This window comes from Gallus gallus, chromosome 10 (assembly GCF_016699485.2).
Source record: "Gallus gallus isolate bGalGal1 chromosome 10, bGalGal1.mat.broiler.GRCg7b, whole genome shotgun sequence".
Taxonomy (NCBI): domain Eukaryota; kingdom Metazoa; phylum Chordata; class Aves; order Galliformes; family Phasianidae; genus Gallus; species Gallus gallus.
The window spans coordinates 12,719,620-12,740,725 of NC_052541.1; positions in this window are offsets into that span (position 1 = coordinate 12,719,620).

Consider the following 21,106-nt stretch of genomic DNA (forward strand, 5'->3'; position numbering starts at 1 on the left):
CCCAGGATGTCTCAGTGATCTGAGCCTGAATGCAGCTAACCGGAGCTGGGGTGAGGGCAGGAGAATGCAGGGGGACAGGCAGCGAGACAGGGCGGCCCTAAGGAGAGAGGAACGGGTTGGATCGGGAATAAGTGAGGAATACACTGCACTTCTGGGAGGATGATCCACCTCCACCATGCTGCCTTCTCTTCCAAGATCAGATCAGCAAAAGATCTGGATCCAACGGATCAGAGGCAAAGCAGATAAATCCCTTTTGTTAGTCTGCTCATTCCAAAGGGAACTGTGCACATTTAACAAGAAAGAAAAGTCTCAATGAGTAAATGATGAAATGGGAATTTTACCTTTTCTGGAAGATGGCATTTGGCCCTAAGACAGACAGAGATTATCCATTCTCTATGCTTCTTATTTATACCTTGGGGAGCTGACAGCCCTTCTAAAAGCAGACTGAGGGTTTTTAGACAGTCTGAGGTTTAAAATTAGGCACTGGAACTAATAGGCTGTTATTGTCTCATAATTATATTTGACATGATGCTTTTAGCTCTTCTCTGAAACATCAAATGGAGTCAGGATGCCAAGGCATTGTGCTGTGCAGCAGCAGACATCAACCACACAATGACATGTCTCCCTCTGGACACCATGCAAAGGCCACAGCTCAAAAGAAAGAGCCCACCTGGACGAGGCCGTTCCTCCTGATGCAGAAAGTGGAATGGACATTGCCTCCATCCCTTGCCACAGCCCAGCAAACACATTTCCATCACAGGAGTGAGTCGGTCAGGCATCAGCCTCCTGTCAGCAGAAGAAAAGCACAGGGTTGCAACTCAGACCCCTCGAGCTGCACAAGACATTTAAGAGGTTCAGGTTTTAATTCTTTTGCCCAAGCTCCCGGAGCAGTGACCTTGCCTTGACAACTTGTGGTTTTTAATAACGCGTGGGCTGGTGGATGGCTGTTAATTTACATGGGTTTTCATTCTTTGAGCTCTGTCATCAGAGCACCAGCCTCAGTTATTGAATTCCCCAGTCAATAGAGCAACCAACTGCAGCACATTCACATCCAAGTGCCCAAATGAAGCACCTGTTCCCAGTTACTTCAGGATTAATATCTCTTCTCCATTTAGCTCTCTTTCTTTCTCTGTTTTTGGCTTCCATTTCTACTGGCACAGGCACAAATACCAGGAGCTTTAGTTGGGGATGCAGCCATCTTAAATAGCCCTTTTATTTGCTTTGTACCTTTTCTTTATTTGCTTTGCTTGGCTCCTTCTGCTGCCTCTCTCTGATTGCAAGCCCAATTCAAACCAATCTGTGCAAGCTAATGTGATTTCTTTTCTTCCTATCTTTTTTTTTTTTCCTTTGGTAGAGTTGTATAATGCCAGTAAATAAAAAAGGAAGATGTCCACACTCTGAGCAGGTCTCCTTGTCTTACCAGATTCTGTCATCAGATGCAGCATCACCAAGGCAAAGCACGTATGGATAGCACAAGGAGCCACACAGAACTCCGAAGCCATCCCATCACCTGGGCCCTGTAGCCCCAAGTATACTTGGTTGTTTCCCCCGTGAGGAGCAGAGCACTCTCACTGCAGCTTTTCTCAGAGCCAAGCACACAGGCTGTGGTCTGACCCAGAAACCTTTACTTTGTTCCTCCAGCCGTTACGCAGGCATAGACTGAAGAGTGAAATCTCTGAGCGTCTGGGGATGGTTGTTATGGGCTAATTAATGCTTCAGTGGCAGTGATATATAAGGGAAAGTTATGCATGTTAAAGGTGATTCATGCTGCCTTGCTGGGTTTCGGTCTAATGGGAAACTTATTTCACTGTATTTATGTGTAACGTCCATCCACATCCTAGATGTCTCTCCGGGGAGCCTTCTCTCCACGGTCATCCAACTCCTATGAAGAAATATGGACTCCTCTGTACCTGTCTTGGCTGTAAATCTGCAATTAAGAAAACGGTCCATTTGCTCCCCTGTGAAACTGAGGTGCCACTGACTCACAGCTCTGTTGGACTGGTCCCCTTCCCTTACAGCCTGCCCCAGCAAGAGCCAACAAACCTTAGGGGAGCTGCATCTCCTTCTATTGGCTTTGCAGCACTTTTTTTTTTCCCCACTACTCAGACGCATTGATGGGGTGGACCCATGCCTGACTGCTGTGTGAGCTGCTCTGCTGCTGCCCCATCACTCCTCTGAGGTTTGGTTCACACATGCCCTCGAGGCAGAGCCGTTTTTTGGATGAGATTGGTCAGCTTTGCTTTACATGACATTATGTGATTAATTTACTGCTGAGGTGGCAGGAATAGAAAAGTGACACAACAATATGTTTAAATTCCCTTTTCTTTCCCTCCTCTCTTTCCTTTATTGTTTCTGGGCTTATGCTATGCCTCAAGGAGCTGCTGTCTCATAACTTTCCACCATCTGCTGTGCTGCAAGCAGAGGGGCTGCAACCAGAGGCATTTTCTCTTCACTCTTTTCCCTTTCCCCTCAGCCAGAATTTTTTGCATGCTTCCAGCTCCCTTTGGGCAGAATCTGTCTCCAGCAACCCAAAGACCAACAAGGTCCAAGCTGATAATGTCCAGACATATCGGCATCCAGATATTCAGAAGCCAGCATTATTCAGGTCTGTGCACAAACACAGGAGTCTGTGTAGCTCCTGATGCATGCTGTGTACAGGAGCATGAACACAACCTGAGCACCTGTGTTTGCAGCTAGAAAGGTAACATGGATGATTTCAGAGTGCGCTGGAGACACTGTGCATGTGGATGTATCCCACTGCACAATAGGGCTCTGACCTATTTGAGTGCAAGGCATGAATATATAAATATTAAATAACTTCTAAACTGCTACATCAATTCAATATCTCAGCAAAAAGCTTTGACTGAGGTTTTTTCAAACCTGCTAGATTCAGACTGATTTCCCTTTGGGACAGTTTTATCTGGGTGCTTTGCCATGTTTACCCTATTAGTGCTCTTTGTTGTATTGAGTCAGAATACATTTCGAGCAAAGGAAAGTGCAAAGACTTTAAGGCAACAAATCCCTTATGAGGACAGGCTGAGAGATGGGGTTGTGCAGCCTGGAGGAAAGAAGGCTCCAGGGAGACCTGGGAGGCCTCCCAGTATCTAAAGGGGCCCTAAGAAAGAGGGGGACACTCTTTAGCAGGATCTGCTGTGAAACAGGTTGCCCAGAGAGGTGGTGGGTGCCCCATCAGGTCAGGCCGGACGGGGCTCTGAGCACCTGATCAGCTGTGGGTGTCCCCGTTCAGTGCAGGGGAGCTGGACCAGATGGCCTTTAAGGGTTCCCTTCAACTCAAACAATTCTATGAATCTGTGAATCTATGAAAGAAATATCTCAGCCTGCACCCTTCACGACTCATGGTGATCTGCAGGAACGTAGGTAGCATCCTGGTATCACCCACAGGTCTGGGCAGGGAGCAGGAGGGGGTTTGGCCACCCTCCCTCCTCTTCTGTGGGGAAGAACAACTGGAAAATAGAACTAAAAATCATCCAAGCAAATGCTGAGAGAAGAGGGATGTGGGTGGCTACACCCCACACCTGTAGAATCATAGAATCATTAAGGTTGGAAAAGTCCACTAAGATCACCTCAACCCACCCCCACCGTGCCCACTGACCACATCCCTCAGTGCCACATCCCCATGGTCCTTCAGCACCTTCAGGGACAGTGACTCCACCACCTTCCTGGGCAGCTGTGTCACCGCATCACCACTCTTTATGAGAAGAAATTATTCCCAATGTCCAGCCTGAACCTCCCTTGAACTTAAGCCTGAACTTAAGGCCATCACCTCTCATCCTCTCACAAGATGGTATGTGATTTGACCCACCAGGATGAGTTTTCAGGAGTGAGGATTGAATCTGGGATACGCATCGCAGGATGTTAGAATGTTTAAATGGATTCCTTGGAACTGTGTGCACAATTACATAAAATTCCTTCATTATCAGGTTTTCCTGAGTTAGCTCAAGACTTAGGTCTCTGTGGAACAATTCTCGTGAATGGAATTCTATGGAATGCATAATTGCCCAAAAGGTCTCCCATGCTCCAATCCATGCACACAACTCCAGACCAGGCTGGAGTTGTAAGTAAGAGACTTCTACCCCAGAGAACCAAAAGAAGTTTGCTGAGGGTGACAGAAATGCCATCTGCCTTGTACAGCAATTCAGTTCCATTAAAAGCCTTGCCCAAGGTCACACAGGAAGCCAAAGCCATAGCCAAGACTCCAACCCAACCCTCCAGCTAATTTCTTAGCCCTGAACATCCCCTTTCCTCCTCAGCACTGAGTGAGAAAAATTATTGCAGAAATCTCAAGTTCGAACTACTCACTGTTGGAGAGCAGCCCAAGTCCTGGCTGCTTTATCAGTTTATGTGTAAAGACTCCAAGACATTACTTATATTGACTCAATATTAAATGGCAATAACCACCACGACAGATTTACTGTCTGACGATGTCTCCCTGCCTGCCGTAGTAGCAGCACTGATAAATTTTTTGCTCATTAGAAGATTTAGGTACTCAGTTCCTCTAGCAACGTTTTGAATTTTTCCATTCTAGGGAACATCAAATCCTTATAAATAATGTTTTATCAGGGAAAGATCACACCTGGCTCTGCTGTACTGCGCGTGGCGAATTTTTTCCTGGGAGTAATGCTGTGTCAAAGGCACCATTTGACTTTCAAGCTGTCAGTGCCACGTGGCAGCAACCCATGGGCAGCTTGGGGATGTGCTGGGAGGACACAGTGGGCAGGATGGGACCCAGCAGGATGAGTAGCAAGGAAAAATCTTAATTACAGACTTGCCATAAAGTAATACGTCCCGCTCTTTCTGCTTCCCTGGGGGAATGCTGTACTATTTCAAGCTCCCCTTTAAAAACCAGAGTGCTGTCTCCTACCTCGCTTGCTCCTCGGCCAGCCCTGGGCATCCCTGCCAAGTCCTTCTAGCAGAACATTGCTTAGAAATGTTCTCATGCCCCAGGAGATGGAGTTTCCTCCATCCCTGGAGATAAAGGATTTACAGAGCTCAGCCTGCTTACAGGCAAGGGGCATTGGGTGCTGCTCACCAGGAGATGGCCAGGGCTGAGGGTCCTTCTGGGTCTGGGTGGGCTCCACACTGGTCAACTTAATGTTTACTGGCTTTGAGCACAGGGCTGTGAACTGGAGTTGCTATTAAGCAGGCAGATGGGCCTTGTTAGAGAAACCCTGGATGCATTGTAGGTGAGCTGCTTTGATCTTGACTTCAGCAGGACAAGGCTTTCAGGCTATGCTGGCTCATTAATTTGCCTAAGCGTGGTGCAGGTGACCGAAGTGATGAAACCATTGTGGTTGTTCTTGGGTCTCTGAGCTGCAATTGGCTCTTGCCTACTGTTACAAAACCATGCAAACACTCACTTACACTGCTACAAACATCAAAAATAGCCTCAGCACCCCCAGTAGTCCCTTTTGCATCACTCAAATTAGCAGAATGCAATGTAGAAATTGAAATAAGGAAGGCTGTATGTTGCTGCTTACCTGTGCTGGCTCCATGTGTGCGCATACTGGTGAGATAGACCTCATCACGTGTCAGAGGGAAGCAGAGGGAAATGCAAGATGAATGACTTTTCTGATGCCTCCTGCACTCCGAAGGGCTTTGTGAATCTCACCTTGCTTTTCACTCTCTCATTAGGAGCAATCAGCAGGCTGCTGATGCTCTGGGGTGGTGCTCTGCATCTCCAGGCTGTCCTCCAGCTGGGCTGCTCTTCTCCTGCTCACCTCCCCTTAATGGAAGCAAGTATATAAATGTATATATATATATATATTTTTTTTTTCCATGCACATCAAAAGGGTAAGGGAAGAGAAATGTCAACAATTAATCTCAAGGTTAGTGCTGGAGTTCTGCTCCTCCTTGCAAAATGTCAGGATCCATGCCCACCCCTTGAAGAAATGAAATAAAGCTAATGAGCTGACAGAGCAGGGGACATGGTTCTGCACTTGACCCCAGAGAGACAGAGAAAGAGGCACTGGAGGAAATATTATAACTGCGTGCTGATTTGCTGAGTGTCTCTCTCCCCTCATCGGTGATGGATGTTTCGTTATTCCATGCCGAGGAAGAGCAGAATGGGTGCAGAATGGTGCTCAGCTGTATGCTCAATTTTAAGCATAGGCTTCTGGTTTTTGCAGAAGTTCAACGACCTGCAGAAGTGCAGGTGGGGTAGGTGAATGGCAGGAGCAGCTGTGTTTTTGACTCGGGACCCCATTAAGAACTATCTCCATCCAGGCTTTTTGCTGCCTTCAGTCACCCCATTTGATATCTGCATGCTGCCTGTCTAACAGTCCCTGCACACATCAGTATGGTCGGACACCTCGAGGTGACACAATGACACCCCCAGCCTGGGTCATGTTTCCCATCTGGATTAAGTCACCAGGGAGCCACGTGATGGCCACAGAGGCTGGGTACCATGGCAGCCCCGTACACTTGAAATCAAAGCAAATATTGCTGCAGCGTTTTGAAGATATAGAGTAGGGTCATCCGAATTATTCACTGCAATGATATTCTTTGCGAATATTTCCCATTTCCTCTGGTCTCAATTCACTCCTGAATGAGTTTGAATTTTGTTTAATGCATTTCTTATAATTGACCAGATGCTGTTTGGACGCAGGGTTTCCAAACAAGCCTGAGTGTCTCACACTGCAGAGCTTGACTTTCTTCCCCTGCTGTTCCTGATTATTATGCCTGCTATATGTCTGGCCATATGTATTCTTTCTGCTTCCTAATGACTCTGATATTTTTTTTCCAGGGGAAAGCTGAACAAGCTTATTCTGAATGGGGAAAAAAAAGCATTCAGATAAGGAGCTGTTAGCAACAAACTGCATGGGGGCAAAAAATAGACTGGGCTGCTTTATTGGGCAGTGCAATTCCTCTCCTCGTCCTCTGCTCACAGTTTGGTGAGGCACTGGCACAGGTTGCCCAGAGAGGCGGTGGGTGCCCCATCCCTGCAGACACTGCAGGTCAGGCTGGACGGGGCTCTGAGCACCTGATCAGCTGTAGGTGTCCCTGTTCAGTGCAGGGCAGTTGGGCCAGATGGCCTTGAAGGGTCCCTTCCAACTCAAACAATCCTCTGAATCTGTGATTTTCACACATTCGGTCCTGTGAAAGACAGATCATCGCCAGCCATTGGAATGCAGGTGGTCACAGGGTTCCCATGTAATTTTGGATCTGCACTGGATTTTGCCGGCATTGTCAGCTGGCGACACCAGCCTCAAAGCAAGGTCAGGGCGGTGCGTCAGTGCTTACACAGCCGCAGCGTCCTTGTTGCAGAGCTTCACCTTCTTAATCAGCCCCGGCGGTTTGATTTAACTAATGCTAACTGATGCTGGCTGGATGTCCTTGCAGTCGGTATTTGGGAGCTTTGATGGGAATATTGCTATTAATCTACAATGAGAGCAGGTTTCTGCTTGATGTTAATGACGCCAGTATTGCAAGTCCTGCTTGCTTGGGACTACAGAACTTCCTAACTGCTGATGGGGTCTGTTTGGGGCTTCCTCCTCCAGCAGTAGGAAATAATGATCCATCGACTCCGATGGAGCTCTGCTGATCTACACCTGCTGAGCATCCAGCCCGAGGTGTTCCATTGATTCCCTCGCTGAAAAACTGAAATAGATCATTCTGATTTAGCTTATTCTCCCCGACAGAGTATCTCGGCAGCACATTTAGAAGAGTATCTCTTCTCCTGCACAGTTGTGGCATTATTTCGTAGCAAGTGGTGATTTTTAAAAATGTATTCAGCTTTTGCCTTCTGTTATCCTGGATCATTAGCCAGCATCCTGTTATGCAATGTGATCTGTGAAGCTTGGTGCAGTCTCTCACAATGTGATATCATTTCTCAAACAGAGCATGCAGTGGGGGAGAAATTAATTTCTCAAAGCCGCGGCGTCGTTACTGACACAGTACAATCAGATGGCTTCCCCAGTCGTGTTAAAGGTTGTGTTAAACGCTCCAGCTGAACACCGAACTGAGAACATTGCAGAGTTATTTGATGCATCCATTTCCAGGACAAGAGGGCTGTTTTCTTTTAGGACATGATTACACTGTGAATGAAATCTCCCTCTGCTATCCTCGATTTCCCTTTTGTTTGGAGCTGTCAGAGCAAACTCGAGTTTGTGGGCGTAGCCCAGAAGGGGAATAGAGGCATAGGGAAGAGCAGATCTCTATCCATTACTCTCCAACCTCTGGATCAGCTGTAGACTCATAACGAAACCTCCAAGGCAGCGCCCTGGGCAGGGTTGTGAGCTGAGAACCTTACAGCAGTGGGCAACATTGGTGTTAGTTGGACGATTGGTCTAGACGATCCGAGAGGTTTTTTCCAACTTTAATGAATCTACGATTCCAGCCACACATCCCTCAGGCTGCCTTCATCCTGCACATCCCAGGGCATCCCTTGTGCTGCACAGATGGAGGCTTAAAGGTGGGAATGCTTTAAGGGGTCCTTACCCCACGAGAGGATGAAAGTAGCGTAACCTTCTTCTAATGGGCTGGTGCTGACCTCTCCCAAATAAGCCACGGGAAACAGAAGAAAAACGTGGTGCTTTTTTGTTCAAAGGCCTGGACCCCTTTCATACATCCGAAGTTTAGAAGCATGAATCACTCATGCAAAGGCATTCATGCAGATAAAGTGCTGAGAGCCACTTTGAAAAACTGCCTCCAAAAATATGGTTCAAATGATGCAAATCCAAGGATGTGGAATGGTGGTGAGAACTCATTAAAACTTCTGCTTCAAGAAACTTTGAAAATAAATGTTGTCTGTGCTGGAAAAGGGGGAAAAAAGGCAGTCTGAGCCTGAAAGCAAAATTAGTTTGGTTTGTCCTTGGGAATGAAACAACCAAGGTTCATCTCAGATACTTCCTTCCACTTTCTTGGCCCCTAAATTTCTGTTCGTGTCGTAAATACTGTTTGCCCTTCTTGTCCCCCAAGTCCAGAAGGTGTGGGATTACATTGGCACTCCTGGCCAAGCTGCTCCCCACTGTGCCCACCAGCAGCGGCGGAATTGCCTCTCCCAGGCTAGAAGGACACCTCCCCATCTGTTTTACATTTATTAGCCTTGACTTAGAAAAACAAACATATGTTTTGCAGCAACACAGCTGAAAACTTATTATTTGCCAGAAGGCTTACTAAGCAGCCTACAGTAATCTAGATAAGTGCCCCAGTATCATAGCAGACTCAAAACACAAGCACGGAATGAACGCACTGAACCAAGCCAATAGAAGCTCTCCATGACATTCCTCAACCCTGCAGCTCCCACATACTTAATTCATCATCTGGCCAAGATCCCAACAATCTCCTCCCTCTAGTCTGAGGACAGAGGAGTCAGAGCATTTCTGAGGTTCCTGGGCAGAAGACAGCAATGATGCCTAACGCTTGCCATGCCTCTGCTGGCCACGGCTCCAGCACTGACATCTTCCAGTGGCCCAAAGATGCTCTAACTCTGTTAGTTTTGCATTGTCCTTGAAACTTTCCCAAAAGAGCTCTGGAAATAACATTCTCTACTTATTTGTTTTTAGGTTCTTTAAGGGTGCAGGATTTGTGAGCGTGTGCTTGCATCCTGCAGCCCTGCTTGCTCCCTTCAGCTGGCTCTGAACATCAGCATTCTGCCTTTCTAAGGAACATCTTAGGAATGCAAATATTTTGCAAATGGAAAACGTTCTCTCGTGTTATGGATACAGTTTGTATTTTCGTGGAGATCAGAGAATCTGGCAACATTACACGGTGGCAACATTATTCCAACTCTAAGGATTCAAAAAGTCATTGAAAATGCTGCCAGGGATGGATATAGCTTACTCTCTGCCTACTGCTCTTCCTATCAACTGCCCGCTACGAGCAATTGATGAGAGGAAGGGCACAGATTACAGGAATTCTTGCAATGTTTGTTTTTTTTCCATGCATTTTTCAGGGAGAATCTGAATTTTTTTGAAGAGAAATAAGAGTTTTCTCTTTTTCCCCATTATGCAAGGCCAGCTAGCTCTTTACTTTCTTCAGGAAGAGTTTGCTATGAGGGCAGCAATGTGCAGGTCACAGATATGCCAAACATTCTGTCCTTCCTCCTCTGTCTCTGCTAATACTGAGAAACTTGACAAACCGTACAGTTATCAGGTGTCCGAACCAATCAGTTTTGCTCTCAGAAGTATGAGGTAAACCCAAAGTGACCACCCTCACCTCTTTGACGTAACCCCCTGCTTCCAGCTTTCTGAATGCCGTGGGGGCCCTATTTCTGGCAATATTGGGGAAATACGCACTCAGCTGGGGTATTCTTACTATTTGTGCTGCCTATTCCCAAGCAGACACTTGAAATGTCCTTATTTAAGTAGGTAAGATATAAATCTGGGAGAAATACAAACCTGTAATTACTACTATAATAAACCTTATTAATCCAAGTAATCCTTACAGGGATCATTCCAAAGCTTGTGCAGAAATGATTAGAAATGATGCGTGATACAAAAGTGCTTTGGACCCAATTTTGAAGCTTTTACTCCTGAGGTGGCATGATTTACTTTACAGACATCCCTCTGGAGCCCATTACCTGCTGACCCTCCAGGCTGACCAACTGCAACAGTGGCCAGAAGAACCGCCACAGAATAAAGATTCAGAGAAAACCTGTATTTCCTTGTCTTGGGATTTACTTTACCAACACCAGATGTGGCAGAGAGGTTCTGTAAATAAATGCACGTGGAGGTTCAGTGCTGTGACCGGGGCTACACAGCATGCAACAAAGCCCAGGCAGAAGCCAGCAGTCCATGTTTCTCTCCCTTCCAACAACCAGTGCACTGCTGCCCAGGTGAAAGAGGCATTTCTTCCCTCACCAGGCAGCCTGGCATTTCACTGCATGCAGCATCTGTCAGAAATGCTAATTTAAGTTTCAGCAATTCAGCTTACAAAGGGAAGCACTAAAGGGAATGCTTGCAGATGATGTCCCGAAGCAAGCACATCAAGCAACAAAAATTATACACTGGCACATTTCATGTCTGCATGAAGGATCAGGGGAGTGGCCTAACGAAGGATGGCAATTCATTTCCATTACTTTGACTTATTTTTGCCTATTTACCCATAAATTTATTCTTCATTTGACATAGTCTTACGATGGAATCCTGAGATACAACAGAGTGATATGCTGACTGGGAGTCTGCCGAATGCACACGCCTTCATTATCAGGAAGTAATTCACTAAGGAACATGCCTCTCTTCTGTTTTTAGTTAAGAAGGGTTTGCATTTTGCAGAATGAAGATTTCAAGCACAACATTGCTCCTTGTTTGCACATGCTTTGAGCTTACAGATATCATGCACGCATTCAGTCTGTTTGCAGCAGGCAGAAGGGCCGCTGGTAGGAAGCAGAGATGCTGGCTTACAGGTGAGATGCTCAGATACGAGGATACATCATCACCATCATGTTAGAAAGAAGGCATTTTTACATTCACCTTGCTGGCGAACCTCCAGTGGCTTCATTGACCCAGAATCATCAGCACTTCCTCTGCAGGTATTGCAATGATGTGATGAGTATTTAATGGACAGAACTATGAGTGATGAAGCCTGCCTTGGAAGCACGTGGGGTGAATCAGAGTGTTTCTCCATCCCCGAGAAGCCCTTAGTCATTTCTGTGTCCTTCTGAACGAAATGGGATAATTCGGTGACTAAGACCATCTTGGCTGATGGAAAGCTTGCAGAATCTGGTTCAGAGCCAGCGTGAGGTCAAGCAGATGAAATCCTGCTCATATCTTAAGCAAAAGTCCCCACAAGTTCAGTGATGTTAGGCTTCTTATCCCGGGCCTGATCCAAAAGTGAATCCCACTGAAAAACTGCCACTGCTTTTGATGCTACTTTACACTTTTTAGAGGCGGAATTCTCAAGGAGAAATTTCATCCAAGTTCCTGAAATTCGTGGCAAAATCCCCACGACTCGAAGTGATCTGAGCTTTTGCATTAGGGATATCATATATTCAGCCCTACCCTTTTTCGCACTGACGATGTGCTTCTCTTCGTACAGAGCTCATGCACAGCATTGCTTTAGGAAAGAAAGAGTGGAATGAAAGATTGCCAGCAGCCTTATATCCATGGCTCTACACTCAAAGATCAAAGAGATAACCTTTGCCAGAAGGATGGGAACAGCTTTAAAACCAGAGCCTGTAAGCAGCCTTCAGAGTTCACAAGATTATTAAGTTTTTAAAACCAATTCTGTAACTCACTTTAATTCCAATAACCTTTGCATGGGCTGTTGACACTTCTATTGAAATTGCCAGATGCCGTTAACTAGAATTGCCAGTCAGTTTTATGTGTGCAGGTGCTGCTGTTGTCAGTAGCTTCGTGCCATTAATTCAGCTGCCACAGGGACTCTGGAAGCCTGTTGCAGGGTCAGATGTTATCAGTCTACTTTGGGGCTGATCAAGAACCCCCACCATCCAAAGGGGGTCCCTAATTCCAGCCTCACAGCTGTGGGCAGATCAGCCAGCCATGATATCAGGCACCAGATCTGGTTGCTTAGGACCCCATTCAGCCCGGCCTTGAGCACCTCAAGAGATGGGACGATATATCTTTATTAATACTTGGCTTTGGGAACAGATTGCGAGCCCAAGCCCTCTGTTTAGCTCTGCCATGCCCCTTGGTCTGGCTGCCTGCATCCAATTAACATGCCACCCCACAACAGAGGTTTAAGTGGGGATTATTGACTGAATGCTTTTTCTCCCTGATAAGTCCCCAGACTGATACATGAGGGAAAACAATATCAATAAGCACTAAAGATCAGCACAGCGTTTCTCACCACGGGACATTACTGGATAAATGCTAAGTTATTATTATCACTATCTCTGGAGTTAAGCCTTGCTTCACATGTTAGATAATTAGCTGGGAGGACAAAAATAGGCAAAAGAAAAGAAAGACCACAGGTCCTAAGCAAACACCAAGGTGAAAGGGGCGAAGTGGCACTGCCTCCTGCAGTCCCTCGTGGAGACCCCCAGGTGTGAAGGCTGAGATGGAGCTGGCAGCCACCAGAGCTGCAGATACGGTCCATGCCCCTCATGGTGGCAGCTCACTGCCTGGGGGCTGCAAATCCCTGCCCTGAGACTTACTCCAGACAGCCATGGATCAGCAGAGAATGCCTGGGAAAAGGAGCGAGGTGTGAGGCCTCACGGAATGCCTTCCCATCTCCACTTCTACACACCCTGAACTCTTCGCTTCAGCCAAATTTATTCATCCCCTGGCATTAATTGTGAGGGAATTTCTTCTGCGTTATTATAATTGTCATCCATTACCAGATCTGAAGAGTTTCCAGAGCCCAGAAAAGACCGGTCTCATGGCCAGCATGAGAGAGCGTTTCTAAAGTGGATTAACACATTATCCTTGCCACAGCCCATGCCATACAGCTGCTCTGTCTTTTAAACAAGGGTCCCCTAGGACTTATCCCCTCAGGGCACTGACCATTTTCCTCTGCAATGCTACATGAATGAATAAGTCCTCTGGAACAGGCTGTGCAAGAAGAGGTGGCTGTAAGACTGCTGGCTTCTTGGGTTTTTTTTTTGGAAAACTAGGGAGAATCTTTGCTTGATTGTAACAAGACTTGCTCAAGCCTGGGCTCCACATCTAATATCAGTACAACCCGCTCTGTATGAGCATAGATGAAACCCTTCCCTGCGTCTCCAACCAACCTCCATTTGTCCCAGCACAGCTCCCATCAGGCGAGAATGCAGCTCAGCATCTGCCTCCAGCAGTGCTTTTGCACCCACGGGGTGATGCTGAGCAGCACGGCAGGCAGGTGGGAGGTGTTACTCTGCACTGCAGGCAGGGGTGGTTTGTGTATCGCTCTCTTTCTCTTAATAATTACAGAATATTGAGAAACAAATCAGATTTCTCATCTCATGTCTGCGTTTCATAAGAGGGTGTTTAGACCAGCAGCTGACAGATAGGAGAGAGGTGAGTCCTCCTACCCTGCACTTGAGATTCCACAGCATAACTTAAACAATGACACTTATTTCTCAGCAAAGCATCAGAAAACCGTGAGCCTCAGAGCTCTGACACAACATTTAGTCAGGCACAGCATGCACTAGGCTGCAAACCAGCAGAATCAGCATATTTCCTTTTGTTTCTCTTACAAACGCTCGTGTCAACAGTCTCAGCAGTCGTTCTTTGGAGGGCATTTATACTGTCACACATCGCATTACACTGCTATTTATTCTCTCCTGGCTTTGTGAGAGGAAAGCAGAGCAGCAGATAAAGGCATGTGGAATTAACACATCCAACAGAGCAGCTCAGGGAGTGAATATTACAGCAGGAGAGCTTTGCGGCACAGCATAACCCTACAACTGTATTTTTTCCCATTGAAGTGGTAGCACTGTTGGCTGCGTGGAATTCACCCATTGGCTGCACCATGGTGCTGGTGGCACATTAATCTGATGAATGTTCAGCTAAAACCAGCATTCTCCCTGCTGCAGAATTAAGAACAGGCTCAAGGTTGGCTTTATAGACATATTGGCACCAACCAACCATGGCCATCCACAACAGCTCGCACTGCCCTCACCCATCCCATCAGATACAGGACCCACTCACAGTGAAGTAGTTTTGTTTATAAACATTTGACCTCCAGGACCACGTGAGCACAGCACAACCTGGAGGCTCCCCTCCTTGAGATTTGGGTTCTGGGTTTCCATGGCCACGCAGTACAAACTGTACTGCTTTTATCACAGAATATCCCAAGTTGGAAGGGACCCTTAAGGATGGTTGAGTCCAACTCTTTGTCAGCTGCTGCCCAGATCCTATATGGTGGGGTTTGGAGATAAACTATCCCAAGTTCACTTCAGCCACAGGTTCTGTGGATATATCAGACTCTGCTCCACTACCCCCATACCCTCTGCTCTCCAAAAGAGGAGCCCTGGTCTCTTCTCCTCAAGCTGCAGTTTCATTCCCTCCAGGCATTTTAGTCTGTACTTCTCCCTGCTAATGGACTCTGTGGACGCAGGTGTGCAATCATGCCCAATAGCCAGAAAACTACGGTTGTTTTGTTCCCAAATCAGTATCCCTGGCTGGCTGTTACCTAACCAGACACATGATACACTCATGACCTACAGCAGTAACAACACCTGCATGAGTGGTTTGTCAGTTTAAAGGAAAATCTGTAAAACACTACAGTTGCCAGTGCTTTTCTGACCTCAGGGAGCACATCTCTTCTCCTCAGTAGCACAGATTTTACCTAGAAAGTGCCATCCTCCTGGGGAAACAAGAGCTGGATGTGGAGCAATTGGCTCCAAAGCAACTGAGACAGAAGAGACAGCCATTGGCAAGCAGCTGGGACTGTGGAAAGTAATGGCAAAAAAACAGCTACCTCACTCTGTGCTCACAGCATCTCCTCTATTCAAGAAGATGGATGGTCTTGGGGTCGTATAAACCTCATCTGCTACGGTAACAGCCATGGCCAAAAACAAGCACCGATTGCTAAGTGAATTTCCACAGGCTCCTTTCGTGCTGACTCCCTGCAAATAAAACACCTGCTGCATTCATGGGGAGGAGTTCTCAGCAAGGAGTGACTTTGGGCTGTCTGTGCTGTGGGGTGCATGTTTATACCCACAAGGCTGCCCTCTCCTGCCAGCCAGCCAACACCAATTCTGCACAGTAATGAGAAAGTTGTATTGTAGCATCAATGCCATCATAAGTCTCAGACTTCTTGGCCAGGCAAAGCATAGAAACATGGTGTGAATGTCCTTATCTAAGCTCACTCAAACACAGCAGCTGCCTGTGCAGAATACAAAATGTGGCAGGAAATAAGATGCAAGCAGTTCAAGAGGATGTACATAGGGCTTCTAACAACCAAATGAAGAGTCTGCAAAAGCATAGAGAAGCAAAAGGCAAATTCAGAACGTAACCAAAATCACCAAATAACCAACTATCCCAGAAAGCTAAGGCAACAGCAGATGAAGATATGCATGAACACAAAGATCTGGATTTCTGCTCCCATCGAGTCCCCTATTGCTGAGTTTGGTAAAGGAACTCAGAAGCTGCAACTGGTCCAGTTTGAAATGCTGCAGCTGCATGGTGGAGAACAAACACCCCACTCAGTTCTCTCCAGCTTCCATTTCCTGGCATAGGTAATTCATATCCTGATTCTGCACCCTAGAGGAGCAGCAGGAGTGGAAGAGTTTTATTCTTTTCTAAATTAAATTTTCTTGCCTATTTTATGGAATCAAAAGACTGGAAAGGCAGTTTATTTTCTCTGCTCCCTTCCCCTGTGACAACTCAACCAGGGCTATAATGCTCCTGATAAATGTTTATCCAGCCTCTTCTTGAAGACCTCCAGCTGTGGAATCCCTGTGGCCTCCCCAGGAGTCCTTCGTCCTTACAATTACAAGATTTTACCTCCCTTTTAGTCCAACTTCACCTTGCTGTAAGTTTAAGCCATCTCTTCATCCTGAAGAAAAGATTACTCTCTTTCCTTTTGCAGCAACCTTTACAAGTCCTTCCATTTAAGGAGCAGATCAGAGAGGCACGGGAAAAAAATTGAGACCTTGGCTCTGTTTCTGCCCATTTTGGCATTTTTCCTCACTGAGATTAATTAAGTGTAAAGAGGCACTTCCCCCTGGTGCAACAGGCATGTTGCTGACATGTAAGTAGGCTTTGTGCCATCTGAACAGATGCATATGCATGTAGGCAAGCAAAGACTTTGTCTGAGCATCAGGCGTGAAAATGGAGTTGAAACTGAATCAGAACCAGTCAGGCTATTTCTAACATAACTGTTTTACCGGAGACAAACAGAAATTAAGTGTGGGTACAACAACTTTCCAAGTCATTATAGCTCTGTTTTTATTTTCCCCTCTTCTCCCTTCATCCCTCTCAAGCTAAATGACTGTAAGCCATTACCAGCCCTCAGAAACCAGAGCCAGAGCTGCGGGACGGGGGTGGCACAGGCATTCCTGCCCCAGCAGAAGGACTGCAGCAAAACTCCCTACTACCTGAATCACCAGGTGACAGGAACTTCATCCAGAGCATCAAAGCACAAATGCCCAAAGCTCTTTACTCCATTCTCTGTAAGCTCACAAACCACAGCCAGCCCATAACGCACACAGGTGCAATGTTGAGCTCTCCTATCAGTGCCAGCATGCCTCTGGCTGCTGTTCTGAGGAATATGGCAATGCTCTCACACTGCAGCTAGGTCTCTCTGTCCTCTCTTGCTCCCAGGAAGGACTATCAAGTCCAATGCCAAGAGCAGCATAGGGCTAACGAGAACCAAGGAGGCAGCAGGTGGTTCCAACTGAGCCCATCACATCTTCACCCACAATAACGTGCTGGCCAGCTGCGAGGAGAGGAATCTCATCTGGCTGTGAATCTGCGTAAGCAGGGGAGATGGGATGCAGAGTCAGGCAGAGAGGCTGTCGAGGATTATTTATGGTTCTTAGTGGATGGACAACTTTCATCGCTGAATAACCCTGTAGTCAGTGCTTTTTTTGGTACTTCAAGAGCAAGAAAGCACATCTGGTATAGCTTCTCAGACTGGCAAGTACTGGATTGCTAGGGAGATGGTGTCCTTGATGCTAAGAGGACTTTCTGTCTTATTTTGCAGCGTACACTGGTATAATCAAGAGGCAGCATGGGAAGGGGAGGGAAGAATCATGAGTAATTTGCCCCTGCCAAAGACCCCTTTATTAAGAGCTTTGAGGATGCTCATCTCCACAAGGACTTTGCAAGAAGGAAATTGCAGGACTCCTACACAGAGAGCTGCAGGTTTGGGTCAGACCAGGACTGCAGAGGGTGGAGAGTGACTCTGAAGGAAAAGATTTTACACGGTGTCGTGCACAGCACTTCTCTGCATCATCCCAGCTTTCCGAGATGGCCACCCAGCCCTGGTGCTTTCCTCATCACAGATTCACAGGGCGGATCTTTAGCCTGAGTCACTCCCGAGAATAATTATTATTCCTGAACTGCAGGAGGAGATAAAGGAGTTTACAAGTTAAAAAAAAATAATAATAAAATAACACTCCAAGGGCCACAGCTGAAGTATTAAGGCCTCCCAGCATATGGTTGCGTGGGGCGCCCAGCAATTACCTCCAGTGTTGAATAAGCTGTTCATATCACGTATCATTTCCGTGCATTAAGCTGATCTATGTTGACAGAAGTGGGATATTGGGGAGAACGCACTAGGACTCCTGATACCTTGCACAATGAAGACGTGGGTAATTGAAAAAGATGTTCCTTTCCACAAAGCACTGCGGGCCACCTCATCATCCTTCTCTTTCTATTCCTCTTTTATGGGTAAATTGAAAGCGAGCGCACTGCCTGCCTCCCGCTGCTCTCCCCACTGTCTTTCTTTCATGCTCCTGGCAGCAGAGCTGAACGTTGATGGATAATCAAATGGGAGATGTGCATTGTGCTCCTGCTATCAGGCAGCGTCACGGCGGCTGGGAGGCAGGCAGGCGGATGGAACCTCAGATGGAACCCAGACACAGGGACGAGATGCGATTCACTGTGTGCTAACGGCAGCAGTTGGATCCAGCTTCAGGATCAAACCATTCTCAGCCACTTGAGGAAGCAATCCAATCCCCAAAAGCTCAGACTAGGAATCAGAAATGCATGATGCTGCTTCCTCCCTGGCCTTGGCAGGATCCACCACCATGCAGCATTTTCTCCAGACTGTCCCTGAGAGCCACTGAAGTGCTTAATAGACTCACCTACATTTTATACTGAAAACACGTGGGACTGGATGGACAAAAACCCTCCTGAGCAGGCAGATGAGAAACGGTTAGTTTATGGTTTATGGTCTGCTTTAGCCCTGCTCAGCATCAGCCTGCACCCAGGGGAGCTGCACCCTTCCTCCAGGATGGCTTTGTGCTATGTTTTAACTGGGAGCTATGAGTAAGACTGGATGTCAGAACGCATGGAGAGGCTGAGGAACAAACTCAGGGGAGGTGAATGCAGTGAGACATTATTTAAAATACCCTGCTTGATTTATGCACCTCCAGTAGCATTTATGCAACCTCTCACTAATGCTCATGTATTTATGGACTTCAGTTTTCAGCTGACAGCAAGATGACTTTGCTTTGCCAAGGAGATGAAGAGTCTCTGTGCTGAACTGAGGCTCATAACCCACCATAAACTCAGCACTGTGTGTTCCAGGCTTTTTCCTACACTTTAAGAACTAAGAGGGACCCAGTGAAGTGTTCAGACCACAGCTTTAAAGGATAACTAAATATATATATTAATAAAGATAGAGAGAGAGAGAGAGAGAGAGAGAGAGAGAGAGAGAGAGAAAACACAACACCAAGAAATATACCACCACACACCTACATGCAGGAGGAAATAACTTTCCTCCATGCATAATTAAGTTGAGGTACTCTCTGCCACAGGGTTGTGGAGACTGAAGGGATAAGTACGTTCACAGATGGATCAGGCAAACTTATGGAAGACAAAGCAGGGATGAATGGAATGACTCATCTGCAGCCTCTGCTTAGGAAGTCACCCAATTCTGATTGCTACGAACGAGGACAAGGAAGAGATGGATGCTTAGGACAAAGTATGTATACAATCCTGCTCATATTCTTGCTAGAATATCTGCTGCATGCTGCTGTCAAAGGAAGGACTGGGGACAGAAGAATGACCAGTCTGACTCAAAAGAGCTGCACTTAAAATCCTGCCCCAACCCACTCATCTCCTCCCCATCACTACACAAGGCTGACTAAGCCGGAACGGGTGGCTGAGCTGCAGTGAAATCACCCAGCATCAATACCAGAGTGTTTCACTACCAGCAAGAGGTGCTTCAGCAGCACTGAGCAACAACACGGGGAGGGAAATTAATTACAGAACTCGTTTTGGGGGGTTATAAAACTGGTTTGTTGTGCAGATAAAAACATTATAAAACAAAACGTAAGATAAGTCATTAAAAAATGGAAGCACGGCAGGAGAAGAAAGGAAGTGAGGATAAAGGAACAGAGAGGTACAGAATCTGGAAGGACAGATAAGCAGCTGGAAGATGAAAGAGGAAAATAAAATTAGAAAACAGATCAGTTGTGGAAGGAAAGCCAGAGAAATAGACATTTGAGGGACAAGTCCTTCTGGGGACTAAAATCAATGGATGTAACACTGCCTGCAGATTTTCAACGTAAACTTTTACAGAAGTAAACTTCTGAATGATTATAATGGCATCTAACCTGCCAGAAATATCACTAAGTACATACATGCATATACATACATGTTGATTTCCAGTGTATGTACGTAATTTTACTTAAATATATATGTATACCATACTACATAGGTGTACATAAAAGTATAAATATATGTAAACATATACATAAGTATAAATACATATTTATACAATTCTTTTCACAGCTCAAAAAAGGTTTTGTGAAGATATCAGTGCTTGCTGTTGTCAGTGATCAAAAGCTATAATCATTTCATCTGCTCTGTCCTATCTGTGCCAGAAGCACATCACCAAAAAACGTTACCCACTAAAACATAAGGATGACACAACTGAGTGAAAGCTTTACACAGACAGAGACTGAAAGATTTGTAAGCGAATCCAAAGTGAGACAAGTACACATTGTCCAGAGAGGCTGTGGATGCCCCATCCCTGGAGGCATTCAAGGCTAGGCTGGATGTGGCTCTGGGCAGCCTGGTCTAGAGGTTGGTGACCCTACCCATGGCAGAAGGACTGAAACTAGATGATCTTTGAGGTCCTTTTCAACCCAGGCCATTCTATGATTCAAAAAAACATCCACCAACAGTACAACAGACCTGAAAATTCATTGCTATGTCACAAGTAATGACAGATTCTTGGAAGGTGCTGCCCCATAGAGAGCACGCCCCAGCCCCGTCCTCTGCACGCAGCTCCCACCTGGGCTGGGCTGCTTTGGTGTGGCACGGGGAAAGAAAATTCTTGTGCACACTGCGAGTGCATAAGGCACGAATTATAGCAGCAAGGCGTTGTGTGACCTTTGGGTATTTGCCCATCAGAAAACGACACCTCGTTGTGCATCTGTACAACGTTGGAGCAAGTGGATTTCGTTGTAAAAAAGCAGACAAGCTCAAAACAGTAAGTGTGCATTTGAGTTCTCTCTTTGGTGCAGACCCTTCTCCGAGAGTTAAATATAGCTCAGTGAACACAAACATGCCCCTCCTTCCTAATC